Source organism: Hyla sarda, unplaced genomic scaffold, assembly GCF_029499605.1.
Source record: "Hyla sarda isolate aHylSar1 unplaced genomic scaffold, aHylSar1.hap1 scaffold_2361, whole genome shotgun sequence".
Lineage (NCBI taxonomy): Eukaryota > Metazoa > Chordata > Amphibia > Anura > Hylidae > Hyla > Hyla sarda.
Genome location: NW_026609045.1, coordinates 1 through 26,204, shown reverse-complemented (window position 1 = coordinate 26,204; position 26,204 = coordinate 1). Strand labels below are relative to the sequence as shown.

At 46.3% G+C, this 26,204-nt stretch overlaps 12 non-coding genes across 12 annotated transcripts; all 12 read left to right on the top strand.

The window, feature by feature from the left end:
- The first annotated feature begins 463 nt into the window (after window positions 1–463).
- LOC130322584 (U2 spliceosomal RNA) lies at window positions 464–654 on the top strand. The gene has a single exon (XR_008868052.1). It is a non-coding gene; the product is annotated as a U2 spliceosomal RNA (small nuclear RNA).
- Window positions 655–2,745: 2,091 nt separating this feature from the next.
- Window positions 2,746–2,936, top strand: LOC130322583 (U2 spliceosomal RNA). Its single transcript, XR_008868051.1, has one exon. It is a non-coding gene; the product is annotated as a U2 spliceosomal RNA (small nuclear RNA).
- A 2,092-nt stretch (window positions 2,937–5,028) lies between these two features.
- LOC130322582 (U2 spliceosomal RNA) lies at window positions 5,029–5,219 on the top strand. The gene has a single exon (XR_008868050.1). It is a non-coding gene; the product is annotated as a U2 spliceosomal RNA (small nuclear RNA).
- Window positions 5,220–7,322: 2,103 nt separating this feature from the next.
- LOC130322581 (U2 spliceosomal RNA) lies at window positions 7,323–7,513 on the top strand. Its single transcript, XR_008868049.1, has one exon. It is a non-coding gene; the product is annotated as a U2 spliceosomal RNA (small nuclear RNA).
- Window positions 7,514–9,614: 2,101 nt separating this feature from the next.
- On the top strand, window positions 9,615–9,805 carry LOC130322580 (U2 spliceosomal RNA). Its single transcript, XR_008868048.1, has one exon. It is a non-coding gene; the product is annotated as a U2 spliceosomal RNA (small nuclear RNA).
- Window positions 9,806–11,897: 2,092 nt separating this feature from the next.
- On the top strand, window positions 11,898–12,088 carry LOC130322579 (U2 spliceosomal RNA). The gene has a single exon (XR_008868047.1). It is a non-coding gene; the product is annotated as a U2 spliceosomal RNA (small nuclear RNA).
- A 2,087-nt stretch (window positions 12,089–14,175) lies between these two features.
- Window positions 14,176–14,366, top strand: LOC130322577 (U2 spliceosomal RNA). Its single transcript, XR_008868046.1, has one exon. It is a non-coding gene; the product is annotated as a U2 spliceosomal RNA (small nuclear RNA).
- A 2,094-nt stretch (window positions 14,367–16,460) lies between these two features.
- On the top strand, window positions 16,461–16,651 carry LOC130322596 (U2 spliceosomal RNA). Its single transcript, XR_008868063.1, has one exon. It is a non-coding gene; the product is annotated as a U2 spliceosomal RNA (small nuclear RNA).
- Window positions 16,652–18,743: 2,092 nt separating this feature from the next.
- Window positions 18,744–18,934, top strand: LOC130322595 (U2 spliceosomal RNA). Its single transcript, XR_008868062.1, has one exon. It is a non-coding gene; the product is annotated as a U2 spliceosomal RNA (small nuclear RNA).
- Window positions 18,935–21,042: 2,108 nt separating this feature from the next.
- LOC130322594 (U2 spliceosomal RNA) lies at window positions 21,043–21,233 on the top strand. The gene has a single exon (XR_008868061.1). It is a non-coding gene; the product is annotated as a U2 spliceosomal RNA (small nuclear RNA).
- Window positions 21,234–23,324: 2,091 nt separating this feature from the next.
- On the top strand, window positions 23,325–23,515 carry LOC130322588 (U2 spliceosomal RNA). Its single transcript, XR_008868056.1, has one exon. It is a non-coding gene; the product is annotated as a U2 spliceosomal RNA (small nuclear RNA).
- A 2,090-nt stretch (window positions 23,516–25,605) lies between these two features.
- On the top strand, window positions 25,606–25,796 carry LOC130322576 (U2 spliceosomal RNA). The gene has a single exon (XR_008868045.1). It is a non-coding gene; the product is annotated as a U2 spliceosomal RNA (small nuclear RNA).
- The last annotated feature ends 408 nt before the right edge of the window (window positions 25,797–26,204 follow it).

The following is a 26,204-nucleotide window of genomic DNA, read 5'->3' as shown; positions in this document are numbered from 1 at the left end:
TCACCGCCATAGGTTGTCAAATAACCCGGATTTAACCCACACAGGTAAGTCCAATGGGGTGCAGGCATGTCCTCTATGCTTACAGCTTCCCGTGGGTGTTGGTTTGATACCGTTTGGGGACAGCCAAGGAGGCATCTGCAGGCAACAAAGGTAGGTGTGTGCTTGTGTGTGTGTTTCCTATGCAGATCCTAAGCCCAGTGTCACATGCAAGTAGGAGGAGTAAGAAGGGTTCCTGGCAAATCCGGGTTATGGATTGCATTTAAAAAGGCCCCGTGGGAGTGCAATGGGCCCCTGTCTTGCTGCTTAGCAATAATGGTATGGGTTTAGGTTCTGCTGTGTGTACTGGTGGTTGACTGCCCCCCAGCCCAGAGTGTGCATGGAAAATTGTCTGGCAGCCTCCCTGACAGCAAGCAGTGATAGTGCCCATGAAGGGGACCTTGTTGGGCCCGCCCCTTTCACGGTTATCGCTTCTCGGCCTTTTGGCTAAGATCAAGTGTAGTATCTGTTCTTATCAGTTTAATATCTGATACGTCCCCTATCTGGGGACCATATATTAAATGGATTTTTGAGAACGGGGGCCGATTTCGAAGCTTGCTTCCGTCGCCCTATGCATTGACCCGATATGGCAGTATCTTCGGGTACAGTGCACCACCCCCTTACAGGGTTAAAAAGAAAGATTCCTACTTTCATTGCTACCTGCTTGCTGGCTAGCCAGCTAGCCAGCCCTGTGGGCCTTGCTGCTGCTGCAGCCAAAAAACAAAAGGTGGTGCTGCTGCTGCTTCTGCTGCTTCTGCTTCTGCTTGTGTCTGGCCCCTGTTGGAGCGTCCAGGCACAGGACTTCTGCTGCTGCTGACTAAATGGCCTCCTTAATTGGATCATTTGAGTAGCCAGCACACCTGTGCAGGTAGGGCATGACATGATAGGCAGCTGCCTTGATAGCGGGTGGGTGCTGAATGTTCCCAATTGACAAAATAAGATTAATGCTTATGAAGAAATATAAAATCTCATCCCTTCCCCAATATCGCGCCACACCCCTACCCCTTAATTCCCTGGTTGAACGTGATGGACATATGTCTTTTTTCGACCGTACTAACTATGTAACTATGTAACATAACATGGGGGGGGGGGGGGGTCTCCTGGCTGTTCACACAGGTGTGTCATTGCTGTACATTGACCATGCATTGCTTCTGTGGTATTGCAAAGGCAAAGACAAATGCTTCCAGCCATCCATTGCACTAATGGATTGGTCATCAGCTGGCTGTCTATGTCCCGCATCAATATAGACCAAAGTACAGAGGGTTAGGCTATGCTATTGTGCACCTACCTGATGCATCAGAAGGTGCGAGGCCCTTGCTAAATTCTGTGCACAGACTTTGAGATCTATGCTTTAGACTGTATCTAAACCTGCTCCAACATGGACTGACATTCTGGCCTACTTTCAGCCGATGCGACTTGTCTGTCGCTGAACAGTCGCTTTTTATGTATTCAGCACCTATGTATAATGTTGTAAAAATGCTCTAGAAGCTAAAGTCGCAGAAATGTCACACATATTTGGCCTGCAACTTTCTGTGCGACAAATTCAGACAGGAAAAATCAGTATAAATCCTTAGAAAATTATCCCCCAGTGTCTCCATCTGCTGGCGGTATTGAATAAGCATTGCTGCACTGATGGGGTATGCATTAGACGAAAAAAAAGAAGAAAAAGAAGAATAATACGCCCAGAAAAGAGGCGAAAAGGAGAAAAACGTAAAAAAACGTGAAAAAAAAGTAAGAGGAAGAGAAGGGAAAAAAAGGTGGAAATGGGTTTAAAAGTGATTTCGGCGGAGAATATATATATATATATATATATATATATATATATATATATATATATGCGCACACACACATATAGATATAAACGTATTCTCCGTTGAGATATTGCAGCCGCTGCTGTGTCCAGGCCCAGGAGCCTTAGCACTGTGCTGTGATGTCACTCAATACCACTGACATCACTAGGTGTAAACAACATCTCTCCTTTGCTGTGTATGTGACTATGGAGCTGTTTGGTGATGTCGTCTATTACGGCCTTCATAGAAGCAACAGGAGATTGTTGCATCCATCTTGAACCCTCAGAACTACAGTGCTATGATGTCACTCACTTCCACAGGCCTTGCAGAGTGTAAACAACAACAACCCAGCTTTGTTGTGTATGTAACCAAAGGGATTTGTGATGTCACCTAGAACCTTCACAGCAGCGACAGCTTTATGAGGAGCATCAGCACTGCTCTGCCTGAGCAGAACCATCACCGCCATAGGTTGTCAAATAACCCGGATTTAACCCACACAGGTAAGTCCAATGGGGTGCAGGCATGTCCTCTATGCTTACAGCTTCCCGTGGGTGTTGGTTTGATACCGTTTGGGGACAGCCAAGGAGGCATCTGCAGGCAACAAAGGTAGGTGTGTGCTTGTGTGTGTGTTTCCTATGCAGATCCTAAGCCCAGTGTCACATGCAAGTAGGAGGAGTAAGAAGGGTTCCTGGCAAATCCGGGTTATGGATTGCATTTAAAAAGGCCCCGTGGGAGTGCAATGGGCCCCTGTCTTGCTGCTTAGCAATAATGGTATGGGTTTAGGTTCTGCTGTGTGTACTGGTGGTTGACTGCCCCCCAGCCCAGAGTGTGCATGGAAAATTGTCTGGCAGCCTCCCTGACAGCAAGCAGTGATAGTGCCCATGAAGGGGACCTTGTTGGGCCCGCCCCTTTCACGGTTATCGCTTCTCGGCCTTTTGGCTAAGATCAAGTGTAGTATCTGTTCTTATCAGTTTAATATCTGATACGTCCCCTATCTGGGGACCATATATTAAATGGATTTTTGAGAACGGGGGCCGATTTCGAAGCTTGCTTCCGTCGCCCTATGCATTGACCCGATATGGCAGTATCTTCGGGTACAGTGCACCACCCCCTTACAGGGTTAAAAAGAAAGATTCCTACTTTCATTGCTACCTGCTTGCTGGCTAGCCAGCTAGCCAGCCCTGTGGGCCTTGCTGCTGCTGCAGCCAAAAAACAAAAGGTGGTGCTGCTGCTGCTTCTGCTGCTTCTGCTTCTGCTTGTGTCTGGCCCCTGTTGGAGCGTCCAGGCACAGGACTTCTGCTGCTGCTGACTAAATGGCCTCCTTAATTGGATCATTTGAGTAGCCAGCACACCTGTGCAGGTAGGGCATGACATGATAGGCAGCTGCCTTGATAGCGGGTGGGTGCTGAATGTTCCTAATTGACAAAATAAGATTAATGCTTATGAAGAAATATAAAATCTCATCCCTTCCCCAATATCGCGCCACACCCCTACCCCTTAATTCCCTGGTTGAACGTGATGGACATATGTCTTTTTTCGACCGTACTAACTATGTAACTATGTAACATAACATGGGGGGGGGGGGGGGGTCTCCTGGCTGTTCACACAGGTGTGTCATTGCTGTACATTGACCATGCATTGCTTCTGTGGTATTGCAAAGGCAAAGACAAATGCTTCCAGCCATCCATTGCACTAATGGATTGGTCATCAGCTGGCTGTCTATGTCCCGCATCAATATAGACCAAAGTACAGAGGGTTAGGCTATGCTATTGTGCACCTACCTGATGCATCAGAAGGTGCGAGGCCCTTGCTAAATTCTGTGCACAGACTTTGAGATCTATGCTTTAGACTGTATCTAAACCTGCTCCAACATGGACTGACATTCTGGCCTACTTTCAGCCGATGCGACTTGTCTGTCGCTGAACAGTCGCTTTTTATGTATTCAGCACCTATGTATAATGTTGTAAAAATGCTCTAGAAGCTAAAGTCGCAGAAATGTCACACATATTTGGCCTGCAACTTTCTGTGCGACAAATTCAGACAGGAAAAATCAGTATAAATCCTTAGAAAATTATCCCCCAGTGTCTCCATCTGCTGGCGGTATTGAATAAGCATTGCTGCACTGATGGGGTATGCATTAGACGAAAAAAAAGAAGAAAAAGAAGAATAATACGCCCAGAAAAGAGGCGAAAAGGAGAAAAACGTAAAAAAACGTGAAAAAAAAGTAAGAGGAAGAGAAGGGAAAAAAAGGTGGAAATGGGTTTAAAAGTGATTTCGGCGGAGAAATATATATATATATATATATATATATATATATATATATATATATATATGCGCACACACACATATAGATATAAACGTATTCTCCGTTGAGATATTGCAGCCGCTGCTGTGTCCAGGCCCAGGAGCCTTAGCACTGTGTGATGTCACTCAATACCACTGACATCACTAGGTGTAAACAACATCTCTCCTTTGCTGTGTATGTGACTATGGAGCTGTTTGGTGATGTCGTCTATTACGGCCTTCATAGAAGCAACAGGAGATTGTTGCATCCATCTTGAACCCTCAGAACTACAGTGCTATGATGTCACTCACTTCCACAGGCCTTGCAGAGTGTAAACAACAACAACCCAGCTTTGTTGTGTATGTAACCAAAGGGATTTGTGATGTCACCTAGAACCTTCACAGCAGCGACAGCTTTATGAGGAGCATCAGCACTGCTCTGCCTGAGCAGAACCATCACCGCCATAGGTTGTCAAATAACCCGGATTTAACCCACACAGGTAAGTCCAATGGGGTGCAGGCATGTCCTCTATGCTTACAGCTTCCCGTGGGTGTTGGTTTGATACCGTTTGGGGACAGCCAAGGAGGCATCTGCAGGCAACAAAGGTAGGTGTGTGCTTGTGTGTGTGTTTCCTATGCAGATCCTAAGCCCAGTGTCACATGCAAGTAGGAGGAGTAAGAAGGGTTCCTGGCAAATCCGGGTTATGGATTGCATTTAAAAAGGCCCCGTGGGAGTGCAATGGGCCCCTGTCTTGCTGCTTAGCAATAATGGTATGGGTTTAGGTTCTGCTGTGTGTACTGGTGGTTGACTGCCCCCCAGCCCAGAGTGTGCATGGAAAATTGTCTGGCAGCCTCCCTGACAGCAAGCAGTGATAGTGCCCATGAAGGGGACCTTGTTGGGCCCGCCCCTTTCACGGTTATCGCTTCTCGGCCTTTTGGCTAAGATCAAGTGTAGTATCTGTTCTTATCAGTTTAATATCTGATACGTCCCCTATCTGGGGACCATATATTAAATGGATTTTTGAGAACGGGGGCCGATTTCGAAGCTTGCTTCCGTCGCCCTATGCATTGACCCGATATGGCAGTATCTTCGGGTACAGTGCACCACCCCCTTACAGGGTTAAAAAGAAAGATTCCTACTTTCATTGCTACCTGCTTGCTGGCTAGCCAGCTAGCCAGCCCTGTGGGCCTTGCTGCTGCTGCAGCCAAAAAACAAAAGGTGGTGCTGCTGCTGCTTCTGCTGCTTCTGCTTCTGCTTGTGTCTGGCCCCTGTTGGAGCGTCCAGGCACAGGACTTCTGCTGCTGCTGACTAAATGGCCTCCTTAATTGGATCATTTGAGTAGCCAGCACACCTGTGCAGGTAGGGCATGACATGATAGGCAGCTGCCTTGATAGCGGGTGGGTGCTGAATGTTCCTAATTGACAAAATAAGATTAATGCTTATGAAGAAATATAAAATCTCATCCCTTCCCCAATATCGCGCCACACCCCTACCCCTTAATTCCCTGGTTGAACGTGATGGACATATGTCTTTTTTCGACCGTACTAACTATGTAACTATGTAACATAACATGGGGGGGGGGGGGGGGTCTCCTGGCTGTTCACACAGGTGTGTCATTGCTGTACATTGACCATGCATTGCTTCTGTGGTATTGCAAAGGCAAAGACAAATGCTTCCAGCCATCCATTGCACTAATGGATTGGTCATCAGCTGGCTGTCTATGTCCCGCATCAATATAGACCAAAGTACAGAGGGTTAGGCTATGCTATTGTGCACCTACCTGATGCATCAGAAGGTGCGAGGCCCTTGCTAAATTCTGTGCACAGACTTTGAGATCTATGCTTTAGACTGTATCTAAACCTGCTCCAACATGGACTGACATTCTGGCCTACTTTCAGCCGATGCGACTTGTCTGTCGCTGAACAGTTCGCTTTTTATGTATTCAGCACCTATGTATAATGTTGTAAAAATGCTCTAGAAGCTAAAGTCGCAGAAATGTCACACATATTTGGCCTGCAACTTTCTGTGCGACAAATTCAGACAGGAAAAATCAGTATAAATCCTTAGAAAATTATCCCCCAGTGTCTCCATCTGCTGGCGGTATTGAATAAGCATTGCTGCACTGATGGGGTATGCATTAGACGAAAAAAAAGAAGAAAAAGAAGAATAATACGCCCAGAAAAGAGGCGAAAAGGAGAAAAACGTAAAAAAACGTGAAAAAAAAGTAAGAGGAAGAGAAGGGAAAAAAAGGTGGAAATGGGTTTAAAAGTGATTTCGGCGGAGAAATATATAATATATATATATATATATATATATATATATATATATATATATATATATGCGCACACACACATATAGATATAAACGTATTCTCCGTTGAGATATTGCAGCCGCTGCTGTGTCCAGGCCCAGGAGCCTTAGCACTGTGCTGTGATGTCACTCAATACCACTGACATCACTAGGTGTAAACAACATCTCTCCTTTGCTGTGTATGTGACTATGGAGCTGTTTGGTGATGTCGTCTATTACGGCCTTCATAGAAGCAACAGGAGATTGTTGCATCCATCTTGAACCCTCAGAACTACAGTGCTATGATGTCACTCACTTCCACAGGCCTTGCAGAGTGTAAACAACAACAACCCAGCTTTGTTGTGTATGTAACCAAAGGGATTTGTGATGTCACCTAGAACCTTCACAGCAGCGACAGCTTTATGAGGAGCATCAGCACTGCTCTGCCTGAGCAGAACCATCACCGCCATAGGTTGTCAAATAACCCGGATTTAACCCACACAGGTAAGTCCAATGGGGTGCAGGCATGTCCTCTATGCTTACAGCTTCCCGTGGGTGTTGGTTTGATACCGTTTGGGGACAGCCAAGGAGGCATCTGCAGGCAACAAAGGTAGGTGTGTGCTTGTGTGTGTGTTTCCTATGCAGATCCTAAGCCCAGTGTCACATGCAAGTAGGAGGAGTAAGAAGGGTTCCTGGCAAATCCGGGTTATGGATTGCATTTAAAAAGGCCCCGTGGGAGTGCAATGGGCCCCTGTCTTGCTGCTTAGCAATAATGGTATGGGTTTAGGTTCTGCTGTGTGTACTGGTGGTTGACTGCCCCCCAGCCCAGAGTGTGCATGGAAAATTGTCTGGCAGCCTCCCTGACAGCAAGCAGTGATAGTGCCCATGAAGGGGACCTTGTTGGGCCCGCCCCTTTCACGGTTATCGCTTCTCGGCCTTTTGGCTAAGATCAAGTGTAGTATCTGTTCTTATCAGTTTAATATCTGATACGTCCCCTATCTGGGGACCATATATTAAATGGATTTTTGAGAACGGGGGCCGATTTCGAAGCTTGCTTCCGTCGCCCTATGCATTGACCCGATATGGCAGTATCTTCGGGTACAGTGCACCACCCCCTTACAGGGTTAAAAAGAAAGATTCCTACTTTCATTGCTACCTGCTTGCTGGCTAGCCAGCTAGCCAGCCCTGTGGGCCTTGCTGCTGCTGCAGCCAAAAAACAAAAGGTGGTGCTGCTGCTGCTTCTGCTGCTTCTGCTTCTGCTTGTGTCTGGCCCCTGTTGGAGCGTCCAGGCACAGGACTTCTGCTGCTGCTGACTAAATGGCCTCCTTAATTGGATCATTTGAGTAGCCAGCACACCTGTGCAGGTAGGGCATGACATGATAGGCAGCTGCCTTGATAGCGGGTGGGTGCTGAATGTTCCTAATTGACAAAATAAGATTAATGCTTATGAAGAAATATAAAATCTCATCCCTTCCCCAATATCGCGCCACACCCCTACCCCTTAATTCCCTGGTTGAACGTGATGGACATATGTCTTTTTTCGACCGTACTAACTATGTAACTATGTAACATAACATGGGGGGGGGGGGGGGGTCTCCTGGCTGTTCACACAGGTGTGTCATTGCTGTACATTGACCATGCATTGCTTCTGTGGTATTGCAAAGGCAAAGACAAATGCTTCCAGCCATCCATTGCACTAATGGATTGGTCATCAGCTGGCTGTCTATGTCCCGCATCAATATAGACCAAAGTACAGAGGGTTAGGCTATGCTATTGTGCACCTACCTGATGCATCAGAAGGTGCGAGGCCCTTGCTAAATTCTGTGCACAGACTTTGAGATCTATGCTTTAGACTGTATCTAAACCTGCTCCAACATGGACTGACATTCTGGCCTACTTTCAGCCGATGCGACTTGTCTGTCGCTGAACAGTCGCTTTTTATGTATTCAGCACCTATGTATAATGTTGTAAAAATGCTCTAGAAGCTAAAGTCGCAGAAATGTCACACATATTTGGCCTGCAACTTTCTGTGCGACAAATTCAGACAGGAAAAATCAGTATAAATCCTTAGAAAATTATCCCCCAGTGTCTCCATCTGCTGGCGGTATTGAATAAGCATTGCTGCACTGATGGGGTATGCATTAGACGAAAAAAAAGAAGAAAAAGAAGAATAATACGCCCAGAAAAGAGGCGAAAAGGAGAAAAACGTAAAAAAACGTGAAAAAAAAGTAAGAGGAAGAGAAGGGAAAAAAAGGTGGAAATGGGTTTAAAAGTGATTTCGGCGGAGAAATATATATATATATATATATATATATATATATATATATATATATATATATATATGCGCACACACACATATAGATATAAACGTATTCTCCGTTGAGATATTGCAGCCGCTGCTGTGTCCAGGCCCAGGAGCCTTAGCACTGTGCTGTGATGTCACTCAATACCACTGACATCACTAGGTGTAAACAACATCTCTCCTTTGCTGTGTATGTGACTATGGAGCTGTTTGGTGATGTCGTCTATTACGGCCTTCATAGAAGCAACAGGAGATTGTTGCATCCATCTTGAACCCTCAGAACTACAGTGCTATGATGTCACTCACTTCCACAGGCCTTGCAGAGTGTAAACAACAACAACCCAGCTTTGTTGTGTATGTAACCAAAGGGATTTGTGATGTCACCTAGAACCTTCACAGCAGCGACAGCTTTATGAGGAGCATCAGCACTGCTCTGCCTGAGCAGAACCATCACCGCCATAGGTTGTCAAATAACCCGGATTTAACCCACACAGGTAAGTCCAATGGGGTGCAGGCATGTCCTCTATGCTTACAGCTTCCCGTGGGTGTTGGTTTGATACCGTTTGGGGACAGCCAAGGAGGCATCTGCAGGCAACAAAGGTAGGTGTGTGCTTGTGTGTGTGTTTCCTATGCAGATCCTAAGCCCAGTGTCACATGCAAGTAGGAGGAGTAAGAAGGGTTCCTGGCAAATCCGGGTTATGGATTGCATTTAAAAAGGCCCCGTGGGAGTGCAATGGGCCCCTGTCTTGCTGCTTAGCAATAATGGTATGGGTTTAGGTTCTGCTGTGTGTACTGGTGGTTGACTGCCCCCCAGCCCAGAGTGTGCATGGAAAATTGTCTGGCAGCCTCCCTGACAGCAAGCAGTGATAGTGCCCATGAAGGGGACCTTGTTGGGCCCGCCCCTTTCACGGTTATCGCTTCTCGGCCTTTTGGCTAAGATCAAGTGTAGTATCTGTTCTTATCAGTTTAATATCTGATACGTCCCCTATCTGGGGACCATATATTAAATGGATTTTTGAGAACGGGGGCCGATTTCGAAGCTTGCTTCCGTCGCCCTATGCATTGACCCGATATGGCAGTATCTTCGGGTACAGTGCACCACCCCCTTACAGGGTTAAAAAGAAAGATTCCTACTTTCATTGCTACCTGCTTGCTGGCTAGCCAGCTAGCCAGCCCTGTGGGCCTTGCTGCTGCTGCAGCCAAAAAACAAAAGGTGGTGCTGCTGCTGCTTCTGCTGCTTCTGCTTCTGCTTGTGTCTGGCCCCTGTTGGAGCGTCCAGGCACAGGACTTCTGCTGCTGCTGACTAAATGGCCTCCTTAATTGGATCATTTGAGTAGCCAGCACACCTGTGCAGGTAGGGCATGACATGATAGGCAGCTGCCTTGATAGCGGGTGGGTGCTGAATGTTCCTAATTGACAAAATAAGATTAATGCTTATGAAGAAATATAAAATCTCATCCCTTCCCCAATATCGCGCCACACCCCTACCCCTTAATTCCCTGGTTGAACGTGATGGACATATGTCTTTTTTCGACCGTACTAACTATGTAACTATGTAACATAACATGGGGGGGGGGGGGGGTCTCCTGGCTGTTCACACAGGTGTGTCATTGCTGTACATTGACCATGCATTGCTTCTGTGGTATTGCAAAGGCAAAGACAAATGCTTCCAGCCATCCATTGCACTAATGGATTGGTCATCAGCTGGCTGTCTATGTCCCGCATCAATATAGACCAAAGTACAGAGGGTTAGGCTATGCTATTGTGCACCTACCTGATGCATCAGAAGGTGCGAGGCCCTTGCTAAATTCTGTGCACAGACTTTGAGATCTATGCTTTAGACTGTATCTAAACCTGCTCCAACATGGACTGACATTCTGGCCTACTTTCAGCCGATGCGACTTGTCTGTCGCTGAACAGTAGCTTTTTATGTATTCAGCACCTATGTATAATGTTGTAAAAATGCTCTAGAAGCTAAAGTCGCAGAAATGTCACACATATTTGGCCTGCAACTTTCTGTGCGACAAATTCAGACAGGAAAAATCAGTATAAATCCTTAGAAAATTATCCCCCAGTGTCTCCATCTGCTGGCGGTATTGAATAAGCATTGCTGCACTGATGGGGTATGCATTAGACGAAAAAAAAGAAGAAAAAGAAGAATAATACGCCCAGAAAAGAGGCGAAAAGGAGAAAAACGTAAAAAAACGTGAAAAAAAAGTAAGAGGAAGAGAAGGGAAAAAAAGGTGGAAATGGGTTTAAAAGTGATTTCGGCGGAGAAATATATATATATATATATATATATATATATATATATATATATATATGCGCACACACACATATAGATATAAACGTATTCTCCGTTGAGATATTGCAGCCGCTGCTGTGTCCAGGCCCAGGAGCCTTAGCACTGTGCTGTGATGTCACTCAATACCACTGACATCACTAGGTGTAAACAACATCTCTCCTTTGCTGTGTATGTGACTATGGAGCTGTTTGGTGATGTCGTCTATTACGGCCTTCATAGAAGCAACAGGAGATTGTTGCATCCATCTTGAACCCTCAGAACTACAGTGCTATGATGTCACTCACTTCCACAGGCCTTGCAGAGTGTAAACAACAACAACCCAGCTTTGTTGTGTATGTAACCAAAGGGATTTGTGATGTCACCTAGAACCTTCACAGCAGCGACAGCTTTATGAGGAGCATCAGCACTGCTCTGCCTGAGCAGAACCATCACCGCCATAGGTTGTCAAATAACCCGGATTTAACCCACACAGGTAAGTCCAATGGGGTGCAGGCATGTCCTCTATGCTTACAGCTTCCCGTGGGTGTTGGTTTGATACCGTTTGGGGACAGCCAAGGAGGCATCTGCAGGCAACAAAGGTAGGTGTGTGCTTGTGTGTGTGTTTCCTATGCAGATCCTAAGCCCAGTGTCACATGCAAGTAGGAGGAGTAAGAAGGGTTCCTGGCAAATCCGGGTTATGGATTGCATTTAAAAAGGCCCCGTGGGAGTGCAATGGGCCCCTGTCTTGCTGCTTAGCAATAATGGTATGGGTTTAGGTTCTGCTGTGTGTACTGGTGGTTGACTGCCCCCCAGCCCAGAGTGTGCATGGAAAATTGTCTGGCAGCCTCCCTGACAGCAAGCAGTGATAGTGCCCATGAAGGGGACCTTGTTGGGCCCGCCCCTTTCACGGTTATCGCTTCTCGGCCTTTTGGCTAAGATCAAGTGTAGTATCTGTTCTTATCAGTTTAATATCTGATACGTCCCCTATCTGGGGACCATATATTAAATGGATTTTTGAGAACGGGGGCCGATTTCGAAGCTTGCTTCCGTCGCCCTATGCATTGACCCGATATGGCAGTATCTTCGGGTACAGTGCACCACCCCCTTACAGGGTTAAAAAGAAAGATTCCTACTTTCATTGCTACCTGCTTGCTGGCTAGCCAGCTAGCCAGCCCTGTGGGCCTTGCTGCTGCTGCAGCCAAAAAACAAAAGGTGGTGCTGCTGCTGCTTCTGCTGCTTCTGCTTCTGCTTGTGTCTGGCCCCTGTTGGAGCGTCCAGGCACAGGACTTCTGCTGCTGCTGACTAAATGGCCTCCTTAATTGGATCATTTGAGTAGCCAGCACACCTGTGCAGGTAGGGCATGACATGATAGGCAGCTGCCTTGATAGCGGGTGGGTGCTGAATGTTCCTAATTGACAAAATAAGATTAATGCTTATGAAGAAATATAAAATCTCATCCCTTCCCCAATATCGCGCCACACCCCTACCCCTTAATTCCCTGGTTGAACGTGATGGACATATGTCTTTTTTCGACCGTACTAACTATGTAACTATGTAACATAACATGGGGGGGGGGGGGGGTCTCCTGGCTGTTCACACAGGTGTGTCATTGCTGTACATTGACCATGCATTGCTTCTGTGGTATTGCAAAGGCAAAGACAAATGCTTCCAGCCATCCATTGCACTAATGGATTGGTCATCAGCTGGCTGTCTATGTCCCGCATCAATATAGACCAAAGTACAGAGGGTTAGGCTATGCTATTGTGCACCTACCTGATGCATCAGAAGGTGCGAGGCCCTTGCTAAATTCTGTGCACAGACTTTGAGATCTATGCTTTAGACTGTATCTAAACCTGCTCCAACATGGACTGACATTCTGGCCTACTTTCAGCCGATGCGACTTGTCTGTCGCTGAACAGTCGCTTTTTATGTATTCAGCACCTATGTATAATGTTGTAAAAATGCTCTAGAAGCTAAAGTCGCAGAAATGTCACACATATTTGGCCTGCAACTTTCTGTGCGACAAATTCAGACAGGAAAAATCAGTATAAATCCTTAGAAAATTATCCCCAGTGTCTCCATCTGCTGGCGGTATTGAATAAGCATTGCTGCACTGATGGGGTATGCATTAGACGAAAAAAAAGAAGAAAAAGAAGAATAATACGCCCAGAAAAGAGGCGAAAAGGAGAAAAACGTAAAAAAACGTGAAAAAAAAGTAAGAGGAAGAGAAGGGAAAAAAAGGTGGAAATGGGTTTAAAAGTGATTTCGGCGGAGAAATATATATATATATATATATATATATATATATATATATATATGCGCACACACACATATAGATATAAACGTATTCTCCGTTGAGATATTGCAGCCGCTGCTGTGTCCAGGCCCAGGAGCCTTAGCACTGTGCTGTGATGTCACTCAATACCACTGACATCACTAGGTGTAAACAACATCTCTCCTTTGCTGTGTATGTGACTATGGAGCTGTTTGGTGATGTCGTCTATTACGGCCTTCATAGAAGCAACAGGAGATTGTTGCATCCATCTTGAACCCTCAGAACTACAGTGCTATGATGTCACTCACTTCCACAGGCCTTGCAGAGTGTAAACAACAACAACCCAGCTTTGTTGTGTATGTAACCAAAGGGATTTGTGATGTCACCTAGAACCTTCACAGCAGCGACAGCTTTATGAGGAGCATCAGCACTGCTCTGCCTGAGCAGAACCATCACCGCCATAGGTTGTCAAATAACCCGGATTTAACCCACACAGGTAAGTCCAATGGGGTGCAGGCATGTCCTCTATGCTTACAGCTTCCCGTGGGTGTTGGTTTGATACCGTTTGGGGACAGCCAAGGAGGCATCTGCAGGCAACAAAGGTAGGTGTGTGCTTGTGTGTGTGTTTCCTATGCAGATCCTAAGCCCAGTGTCACATGCAAGTAGGAGGAGTAAGAAGGGTTCCTGGCAAATCCGGGTTATGGATTGCATTTAAAAAGGCCCCGTGGGAGTGCAATGGGCCCCTGTCTTGCTGCTTAGCAATAATGGTATGGGTTTAGGTTCTGCTGTGTGTACTGGTGGTTGACTGCCCCCCAGCCCAGAGTGTGCATGGAAAATTGTCTGGCAGCCTCCCTGACAGCAAGCAGTGATAGTGCCCATGAAGGGGACCTTGTTGGGCCCGCCCCTTTCACGGTTATCGCTTCTCGGCCTTTTGGCTAAGATCAAGTGTAGTATCTGTTCTTATCAGTTTAATATCTGATACGTCCCCTATCTGGGGACCATATATTAAATGGATTTTTGAGAACGGGGGCCGATTTCGAAGCTTGCTTCCGTCGCCCTATGCATTGACCCGATATGGCAGTATCTTCGGGTACAGTGCACCACCCCCTTACAGGGTTAAAAAGAAAGATTCCTACTTTCATTGCTACCTGCTTGCTGGCTAGCCAGCTAGCCAGCCCTGTGGGCCTTGCTGCTGCTGCAGCCAAAAAACAAAAGGTGGTGCTGCTGCTGCTTCTGCTGCTTCTGCTTCTGCTTGTGTCTGGCCCCTGTTGGAGCGTCCAGGCACAGGACTTCTGCTGCTGCTGACTAAATGGCCTCCTTAATTGGATCATTTGAGTAGCCAGCACACCTGTGCAGGTAGGGCATGACATGATAGGCAGCTGCCTTGATAGCGGGTGGGTGCTGAATGTTCCTAATTGACAAAATAAGATTAATGCTTATGAAGAAATATAAAATCTCATCCCTTCCCCAATATCGCGCCACACCCCTACCCCTTAATTCCCTGGTTGAACGTGATGGACATATGTCTTTTTTCGACCGTACTAACTATGTAACTATGTAACATAACATGGGGGGGGGGGGGGGTCTCCTGGCTGTTCACACAGGTGTGTCATTGCTGTACATTGACCATGCATTGCTTCTGTGGTATTGCAAAGGCAAAGACAAATGCTTCCAGCCATCCATTGCACTAATGGATTGGTCATCAGCTGGCTGTCTATGTCCCGCATCAATATAGACCAAAGTACAGAGGGTTAGGCTATGCTATTGTGCACCTACCTGATGCATCAGAAGGTGCGAGGCCCTTGCTAAATTCTGTGCACAGACTTTGAGATCTATGCTTTAGACTGTATCTAAACCTGCTCCAACATGGACTGACATTCTGGCCTACTTTCAGCCGATGCGACTTGTCTGTCGCTGAACAGTCGCTTTTTATGTATTCAGCACCTATGTATAATGTTGTAAAAATGCTCTAGAAGCTAAAGTCGCAGAAATGTCACACATATTTGGCCTGCAACTTTCTGTGCGACAAATTCAGACAGGAAAAATCAGTATAAATCCTTAGAAAATTATCCCCCAGTGTCTCCATCTGCTGGCGGTATTGAATAAGCATTGCTGCACTGATGGGGTATGCATTAGACGAAAAAAAAGAAGAAAAAGAAGAATAATACGCCCAGAAAAGAGGCGAAAAGGAGAAAAACGTAAAAAAACGTGAAAAAAAAGTAAGAGGAAGAGAAGGGAAAAAAAGGTGGAAATGGGTTTAAAAGTGATTTCGGCGGAGAAATATATATATATATATATATATATATATATATATATATATATATATATGCGCACACACACATATAGATATAAACGTATTCTCCGTTGAGATATTGCAGCCGCTGCTGTGTCCAGGCCCAGGAGCCTTAGCACTGTGCTGTGATGTCACTCAATACCACTGACATCACTAGGTGTAAACAACATCTCTCCTTTGCTGTGTATGTGACTATGGAGCTGTTTGGTGATGTCGTCTATTACGGCCTTCATAGAAGCAACAGGAGATTGTTGCATCCATCTTGAACCCTCAGAACTACAGTGCTATGATGTCACTCACTTCCACAGGCCTTGCAGAGTGTAAACAACAACAACCCAGCTTTGTTGTGTATGTAACCAAAGGGATTTGTGATGTCACCTAGAACCTTCACAGCAGCGACAGCTTTATGAGGAGCATCAGCACTGCTCTGCCTGAGCAGAACCATCACCGCCATAGGTTGTCAAATAACCCGGATTTAACCCACACAGGTAAGTCCAATGGGGTGCAGGCATGTCCTCTATGCTTACAGCTTCCCGTGGGTGTTGGTTTGATACCGTTTGGGGACAGCCAAGGAGGCATCTGCAGGCAACAAAGGTAGGTGTGTGCTTGTGTGTGTGTTTCCTATGCAGATCCTAAGCCCAGTGTCACATGCAAGTAGGAGGAGTAAGAAGGGTTCCTGGCAAATCCGGGTTATGGATTGCATTTAAAAAGGCCCCGTGGGAGTGCAATGGGCCCCTGTCTTGCTGCTTAGCAATAATGGTATGGGTTTAGGTTCTGCTGTGTGTACTGGTGGTTGACTGCCCCCCAGCCCAGAGTGTGCATGGAAAATTGTCTGGCAGCCTCCCTGACAGCAAGCAGTGATAGTGCCCATGAAGGGGACCTTGTTGGGCCCGCCCCTTTCACGGTTATCGCTTCTCGGCCTTTTGGCTAAGATCAAGTGTAGTATCTGTTCTTATCAGTTTAATATCTGATACGTCCCCTATCTGGGGACCATATATTAAATGGATTTTTGAGAACGGGGGCCGATTTCGAAGCTTGCTTCCGTCGCCCTATGCATTGACCCGATATGGCAGTATCTTCGGGTACAGTGCACCACCCCCTTACAGGGTTAAAAAGAAAGATTCCTACTTTCATTGCTACCTGCTTGCTGGCTAGCCAGCTAGCCAGCCCTGTGGGCCTTGCTGCTGCTGCAGCCAAAAAACAAAAGGTGGTGCTGCTGCTGCTTCTGCTGCTTCTGCTTCTGCTTGTGTCTGGCCCCTGTTGGAGCGTCCAGGCACAGGACTTCTGCTGCTGCTGACTAAATGGCCTCCTTAATTGGATCATTTGAGTAGCCAGCACACCTGTGCAGGTAGGGCATGACATGATAGGCAGCTGCCTTGATAGCGGGTGGGTGCTGAATGTTCCTAATTGACAAAATAAGATTAATGCTTATGAAGAAATATAAAATCTCATCCCTTCCCCAATATCGCGCCACACCCCTACCCCTTAATTCCCTGGTTGAACGTGATGGACATATGTCTTTTTTCGACCGTACTAACTATGTAACTATGTAACATAACATGGGGGGGGGGGGGTCTCCTGGCTGTTCACACAGGTGTGTCATTGCTGTACATTGACCATGCATTGCTTCTGTGGTATTGCAAAGGCAAAGACAAATGCTTCCAGCCATCCATTGCACTAATGGATTGGTCATCAGCTGGCTGTCTATGTCCCGCATCAATATAGACCAAAGTACAGAGGGTTAGGCTATGCTATTGTGCACCTACCTGATGCATCAGAAGGTGCGAGGCCCTTGCTAAATTCTGTGCACAGACTTTGAGATCTATGCTTTAGACTGTATCTAAACCTGCTCCAACATGGACTGACATTCTGGCCTACTTTCAGCCGATGCGACTTGTCTGTCGCTGAACAGTCGCTTTTTATGTATTCAGCACCTATGTATAATGTTGTAAAAATGCTCTAGAAGCTAAAGTCGCAGAAATGTCACACATATTTGGCCTGCAACTTTCTGTGCGACAAATTCAGACAGGAAAAATCAGTATAAATCCTTAGAAAATTATCCCCCAGTGTCTCCATCTGCTGGCGGTATTGAATAAGCATTGCTGCACTGATGGGGTATGCATTAGACGAAAAAAAAGAAGAAAAAGAAGAATAATACGCCCAGAAAAGAGGCGAAAAGGAGAAAAACGTAAAAAAACGTGAAAAAAAAGTAAGAGGAAGAGAAGGGAAAAAAAGGTGGAAATGGGTTTAAAAGTGATTTCGGCGGAGAAATATATATATATATATATATATATATATATATATATATATATATATATGCGCACACACACATATAGATATAAACGTATTCTCCGTTGAGATATTGCAGCCGCTGCTGTGTCCAGGCCCAGGAGCCTTAGCACTGTGCTGTGATGTCACTCAATACCACTGACATCACTAGGTGTAAACAACATCTCTCCTTTGCTGTGTATGTGACTATGGAGCTGTTTGGTGATGTCGTCTATTACGGCCTTCATAGAAGCAACAGGAGATTGTTGCATCCATCTTGAACCCTCAGAACTACAGTGCTATGATGTCACTCACTTCCACAGGCCTTGCAGAGTGTAAACAACAACAACCCAGCTTTGTTGTGTATGTAACCAAAGGGATTTGTGATGTCACCTAGAACCTTCACAGCAGCGACAGCTTTATGAGGAGCATCAGCACTGCTCTGCCTGAGCAGAACCATCACCGCCATAGGTTGTCAAATAACCCGGATTTAACCCACACAGGTAAGTCCAATGGGGTGCAGGCATGTCCTCTATGCTTACAGCTTCCCGTGGGTGTTGGTTTGATACCGTTTGGGGACAGCCAAGGAGGCATCTGCAGGCAACAAAGGTAGGTGTGTGCTTGTGTGTGTGTTTCCTATGCAGATCCTAAGCCCAGTGTCACATGCAAGTAGGAGGAGTAAGAAGGGTTCCTGGCAAATCCGGGTTATGGATTGCATTTAAAAAGGCCCCGTGGGAGTGCAATGGGCCCCTGTCTTGCTGCTTAGCAATAATGGTATGGGTTTAGGTTCTGCTGTGTGTACTGGTGGTTGACTGCCCCCCAGCCCAGAGTGTGCATGGAAAATTGTCTGGCAGCCTCCCTGACAGCAAGCAGTGATAGTGCCCATGAAGGGGACCTTGTTGGGCCCGCCCCTTTCACGGTTATCGCTTCTCGGCCTTTTGGCTAAGATCAAGTGTAGTATCTGTTCTTATCAGTTTAATATCTGATACGTCCCCTATCTGGGGACCATATATTAAATGGATTTTTGAGAACGGGGGCCGATTTCGAAGCTTGCTTCCGTCGCCCTATGCATTGACCCGATATGGCAGTATCTTCGGGTACAGTGCACCACCCCCTTACAGGGTTAAAAAGAAAGATTCCTACTTTCATTGCTACCTGCTTGCTGGCTAGCCAGCTAGCCAGCCCTGTGGGCCTTGCTGCTGCTGCAGCCAAAAAACAAAAGGTGGTGCTGCTGCTGCTTCTGCTGCTGCTTCTGCTGCTTCTGCTTCTGCTTGTGTCTGGCCCCTGTTGGAGCGTCCAGGCACAGGACTTCTGCTGCTGCTGACTAAATGGCCTCCTTAATTGGATCATTTGAGTAGCCAGCACACCTGTGCAGGTAGGGCATGACATGATAGGCAGCTGCCTTGATAGCGGGTGGGTGCTGAATGTTCCTAATTGACAAAATAAGATTAATGCTTATGAAGAAATATAAAATCTCATCCCTTCCCCAATATCGCGCCACACCCCTACCCCTTAATTCCCTGGTTGAACGTGATGGACATATGTCTTTTTTCGACCGTACTAACTATGTAACTATGTAACATAACATGGGGGGGGGGGGGGGTCTCCTGGCTGTTCACACAGGTGTGTCATTGCTGTACATTGACCATGCATTGCTTCTGTGGTATTGCAAAGGCAAAGACAAATGCTTCCAGCCATCCATTGCACTAATGGATTGGTCATCAGCTGGCTGTCTATGTCCCGCATCAATATAGACCAAAGTACAGAGGGTTAGGCTATGCTATTGTGCACCTACCTGATGCATCAGAAGGTGCGAGGCCCTTGCTAAATTCTGTGCACAGACTTTGAGATCTATGCTTTAGACTGTATCTAAACCTGCTCCAACATGGACTGACATTCTGGCCTACTTTCAGCCGATGCGACTTGTCTGTCGCTGAACAGTCGCTTTTTATGTATTCAGCACCTATGTATAATGTTGTAAAAATGCTCTAGAAGCTAAAGTCGCAGAAATGTCACACATATTTGGCCTGCAACTTTCTGTGCGACAAATTCAGACAGGAAAAATCAGTATAAATCCTTAGAAAATTATCCCCCAGTGTCTCCATCTGCTGGCGGTATTGAATAAGCATTGCTGCACTGATGGGGTATGCATTAGACGAAAAAAAAGAAGAAAAAGAAGAATAATACGCCCAGAAAAGAGGCGAAAAGGAGAAAAACGTAAAAAAACGTGAAAAAAAAGTAAGAGGAAGAGAAGGGAAAAAAAGGTGGAAATGGGTTTAAAAGTGATTTCGGCGGAGAAATATATATATATATATATATATATATATATATATATATATATATATATATGCGCACACACACATATAGATATAAACGTATTCTCCGTTGAGATATTGCAGCCGCTGCTGTGTCCAGGCCCAGGAGCCTTAGCACTGTGCTGTGATGTCACTCAATACCACTGACATCACTAGGTGTAAACAACATCTCTCCTTTGCTGTGTATGTGACTATGGAGCTGTTTGGTGATGTCGTCTATTACGGCCTTCATAGAAGCAACAGGAGATTGTTGCATCCATCTTGAACCCTCAGAACTACAGTGCTATGATGTCACTCACTTCCACAGGCCTTGCAGAGTGTAAACAACAACAACCCAGCTTTGTTGTGTATGTAACCAAAGGGATTTGTGATGTCACCTAGAACCTTCACAGCAGCGACAGCTTTATGAGGAGCATCAGCACTGCTCTGCCTGAGCAGAACCATCACCGCCATAGGTTGTCAAATAACCCGGATTTAACCCACACAGGTAAGTCCAATGGGGTGCAGGCATGTCCTCTATGCTTACAGCTTCCCGTGGGTGTTGGTTTGATACCGTTTGGGGACAGCCAAGGAGGCATCTGCAGGCAACAAAGGTAGGTGTGTGCTTGTGTGTGTGTTTCCTATGCAGATCCTAAGCCCAGTGTCACATGCAAGTAGGAGGAGTAAGAAGGGTTCCTGGCAAATCCGGGTTATGGATTGCATTTAAAAAGGCCCCGTGGGAGTGCAATGGGCCCCTGTCTTGCTGCTTAGCAATAATGGTATGGGTTTAGGTTCTGCTGTGTGTACTGGTGGTTGACTGCCCCCCAGCCCAGAGTGTGCATGGAAAATTGTCTGGCAGCCTCCCTGACAGCAAGCAGTGATAGTGCCCATGAAGGGGACCTTGTTGGGCCCGCCCCTTTCACGGTTATCGCTTCTCGGCCTTTTGGCTAAGATCAAGTGTAGTATCTGTTCTTATCAGTTTAATATCTGATACGTCCCCTATCTGGGGACCATATATTAAATGGATTTTTGAGAACGGGGGCCGATTTCGAAGCTTGCTTCCGTCGCCCTATGCATTGACCCGATATGGCAGTATCTTCGGGTACAGTGCACCACCCCCTTACAGGGTTAAAAAGAAAGATTCCTACTTTCATTGCTACCTGCTTGCTGGCTAGCCAGCTAGCCAGCCCTGTGGGCCTTGCTGCTGCTGCAGCCAAAAAACAAAAGGTGGTGCTGCTGCTGCTTCTGCTGCTTCTGCTTCTGCTTGTGTCTGGCCCCTGTTGGAGCGTCCAGGCACAGGACTTCTGCTGCTGCTGACTAAATGGCCTCCTTAATTGGATCATTTGAGTAGCCAGCACACCTGTGCAGGTAGGGCATGACATGATAGGCAGCTGCCTTGATAGCGGGTGGGTGCTGAATGTTCCTAATTGACAAAATAAGATTAATGCTTATGAAGAAATATAAAATCTCATCCCTTCCCCAATATCGCGCCACACCCCTACCCCTTAATTCCCTGGTTGAACGTGATGGACATATGTCTTTTTTCGACCGTACTAACTATGTAACTATGTAACATAACATGGGGGGGGGGGGGGTCTCCTGGCTGTTCACACAGGTGTGTCATTGCTGTACATTGACCATGCATTGCTTCTGTGGTATTGCAAAGGCAAAGACAAATGCTTCCAGCCATCCATTGCACTAATGGATTGGTCATCAGCTGGCTGTCTATGTCCCGCATCAATATAGACCAAAGTACAGAGGGTTAGGCTATGCTATTGTGCACCTACCTGATGCATCAGAAGGTGCGAGGCCCTTGCTAAATTCTGTGCACAGACTTTGAGATCTATGCTTTAGACTGTATCTAAACCTGCTCCAACATGGACTGACATTCTGGCCTACTTTCAGCCGATGCGACTTGTCTGTCGCTGAACAGTCGCTTTTTATGTATTCAGCACCTATGTATAATGTTGTAAAAATGCTCTAGAAGCTAAAGTCGCAGAAATGTCACACATATTTGGCCTGCAACTTTCTGTGCGACAAATTCAGACAGGAAAAATCAGTATAAATCCTTAGAAAATTATCCCCCAGTGTCTCCATCTGCTGGCGGTATTGAATAAGCATTGCTGCACTGATGGGGTATGCATTAGACGAAAAAAAAGAAGAAAAAGAAGAATAATACGCCCAGAAAAGAGGCGAAAAGGAGAAAAACGTAAAAAAACGTGAAAAAAAAGTAAGAGGAAGAGAAGGGAAAAAAAGGTGGAAATGGGTTTAAAAGTGATTTCGGCGGAGATATATATATATATATATATATATATATATATATATATATATATATATGCGCACACACACATATAGATATAAACGTATTCTCCGTTGAGATATTGCAGCCGCTGCTGTGTCCAGGCCCAGGAGCCTTAGCACTGTGCTGTGATGTCACTCAATACCACTGACATCACTAGGTGTAAACAACATCTCTCCTTTGCTGTGTATGTGACTATGGAGCTGTTTGGTGATGTCGTCTATTACGGCCTTCATAGAAGCAACAGGAGATTGTTGCATCCATCTTGAACCCTCAGAACTACAGTGCTATGATGTCACTCACTTCCACAGGCCTTGCAGAGTGTAAACAACAACAACCCAGCTTTGTTGTGTATGTAACCAAAGGGATTTGTGATGTCACCTAGAACCTTCACAGCAGCGACAGCTTTATGAGGAGCATCAGCACTGCTCTGCCTGAGCAGAACCATCACCGCCATAGGTTGTCAAATAACCCGGATTTAACCCACACAGGTAAGTCCAATGGGGTGCAGGCATGTCCTCTATGCTTACAGCTTCCCGTGGGTGTTGGTTTGATACCGTTTGGGGACAGCCAAGGAGGCATCTGCAGGCAACAAAGGTAGGTGTGTGCTTGTGTGTGTGTTTCCTATGCAGATCCTAAGCCCAGTGTCACATGCAAGTAGGAGGAGTAAGAAGGGTTCCTGGCAAATCCGGGTTATGGATTGCATTTAAAAAGGCCCCGTGGGAGTGCAATGGGCCCCTGTCTTGCTGCTTAGCAATAATGGTATGGGTTTAGGTTCTGCTGTGTGTACTGGTGGTTGACTGCCCCCCAGCCCAGAGTGTGCATGGAAAATTGTCTGGCAGCCTCCCTGACAGCAAGCAGTGATAGTGCCCATGAAGGGGACCTTGTTGGGCCCGCCCCTTTCACGGTTATCGCTTCTCGGCCTTTTGGCTAAGATCAAGTGTAGTATCTGTTCTTATCAGTTTAATATCTGATACGTCCCCTATCTGGGGACCATATATTAAATGGATTTTTGAGAACGGGGGCCGATTTCGAAGCTTGCTTCCGTCGCCCTATGCATTGACCCGATATGGCAGTATCTTCGGGTACAGTGCACCACCCCCTTACAGGGTTAAAAAGAAAGATTCCTACTTTCATTGCTACCTGCTTGCTGGCTAGCCAGCTAGCCAGCCCTGTGGGCCTTGCTGCTGCTGCAGCCAAAAAACAAAAGGTGGTGCTGCTGCTGCTTCTGCTGCTTCTGCTTCTGCTTGTGTCTGGCCCCTGTTGGAGCGTCCAGGCACAGGACTTCTGCTGCTGCTGACTAAATGGCCTCCTTAATTGGATCATTTGAGTAGCCAGCACACCTGTGCAGGTAGGGCATGACATGATAGGCAGCTGCCTTGATAGCGGGTGGGTGCTGAATGTTCCTAATTGACAAAATAAGATTAATGCTTATGAAGAAATATAAAATCTCATCCCTTCCCCAATATCGCGCCACACCCCTACCCCTTAATTCCCTGGTTGAACGTGATGGACATATGTCTTTTTTCGACCGTACTAACTATGTAACTATGTAACATAACATGGGGGGGGGGGGGGGTCTCCTGGCTGTTCACACAGGTGTGTCATTGCTGTACATTGACCATGCATTGCTTCTGTGGTATTGCAAAGGCAAAGACAAATGCTTCCAGCCATCCATTGCACTAATGGATTGGTCATCAGCTGGCTGTCTATGTCCCGCATCAATATAGACCAAAGTACAGAGGGTTAGGCTATGCTATTGTGCACCTACCTGATGCATCAGAAGGTGCGAGGCCCTTGCTAAATTCTGTGCACAGACTTTGAGATCTATGCTTTAGACTGTATCTAAACCTGCTCCAACATGGACTGACATTCTGGCCTACTTTCAGCCGATGCGACTTGTCTGTCGCTGAACAGTCGCTTTTTATGTATTCAGCACCTATGTATAATGTTGTAAAAATGCTCTAGAAGCTAAAGTCGCAGAAATGTCACACATATTTGGCCTGCAACTTTCTGTGCGACAAATTCAGACAGGAAAAATCAGTATAAATCCTTAGAAAATTATCCCCCAGTGTCTCCATCTGCTGGCGGTATTGAATAAGCATTGCTGCACTGATGGGGTATGCATTAGACGAAAAAAAAGAAGAAAAAGAAGAATAATACGCCCAGAAAAGAGGCGAAAAGGAGAAAAACGTAAAAAAACGTGAAAAAAAAGTAAGAGGAAGAGAAGGGAAAAAAAGGTGGAAATGGGTTTAAAAGTGATTTCGGCGGAGAAATATATATATATATATATATATATATATATATATATATATATATGCGCACACACACATATAGATATAAACGTATTCTCCGTTGAGATATTGCAGCCGCTGCTGTGTCCAGGCCCAGGAGCCTTAGCACTGTGCTGTGATGTCACTCAATACCACTGACATCACTAGGTGTAAACAACATCTCTCCTTTGCTGTGTATGTGACTATGGAGCTGTTTGGTGATGTCGTCTATTACGGCCTTCATAGAAGCAACAGGAGATTGTTGCATCCATCTTGAACCCTCAGAACTACAGTGCTATGATGTCACTCACTTCCACAGGCCTTGCAGAGTGTAAACAACAACAACCCAGCTTTGTTGTGTATGTAACCAAAGGGATTTGTGATGTCACCTAGAACCTTCACAGCAGCGACAGCTTTATGAGGAGCATCAGCACTGCTCTGCCTGAGCAGAACCATCACCGCCATAGGTTGTCAAATAACCCGGATTTAACCCACACAGGTAAGTCCAATGGGGTGCAGGCATGTCCTCTATGCTTACAGCTTCCCGTGGGTGTTGGTTTGATACCGTTTGGGGACAGCCAAGGAGGCATCTGCAGGCAACAAAGGTAGGTGTGTGCTTGTGTGTGTGTTTCCTATGCAGATCCTAAGCCTAGTGTCACATGCAAGTAGGAGGAGTAAGAAGGGTTCCTGGCAAATCCGGGTTATGGATTGCATTTAAAAAGGCCCCGTGGGAGTGCAATGGGCCCCTGTCTTGCTGCTTAGCAATAATGGTATGGGTTTAGGTTCTGCTGTGTGTACTGGTGGTTGACTGCCCCCCAGCCCAGAGTGTGCATGGAAAATTGTCTGGCAGCCTCCCTGACAGCAAGCAGTGATAGTGCCCATGAAGGGGACCTTGTTGGGCCCGCCCCTTTCACGGTTATCGCTTCTCGGCCTTTTGGCTAAGATCAAGTGTAGTATCTGTTCTTATCAGTTTAATATCTGATACGTCCCCTATCTGGGGACCATATATTAAATGGATTTTTGAGAACGGGGGCCGATTTCGAAGCTTGCTTCCGTCGCCCTATGCATTGACCCGATATGGCAGTATCTTCGGGTACAGTGCACCACCCCCTTACAGGGTTAAAAAGAAAGATTCCTACTTTCATTGCTACCTGCTTGCTGGCTAGCCAGCTAGCCAGCCCTGTGGGCCTTGCTGCTGCTGCAGCCAAAAAACAAAAGGTGGTGCTGCTGCTGCTTCTGCTGCTTCTGCTTCTGCTTGTGTCTGGCCCCTGTTGGAGCGTCCAGGCACAGGACTTCTGCTGCTGCTGACTAAATGGCCTCCTTAATTGGATCATTTGAGTAGCCAGCACACCTGTGCAGGTAGGGCATGACATGATAGGCAGCTGCCTTGATAGCGGGTGGGTGCTGAATGTTCCTAATTGACAAAATAAGATTAATGCTTATGAAGAAATATAAAATCTCATCCCTTCCCCAATATCGCGCCACACCCCTACCCCTTAATTCCCTGGTTGAACGTG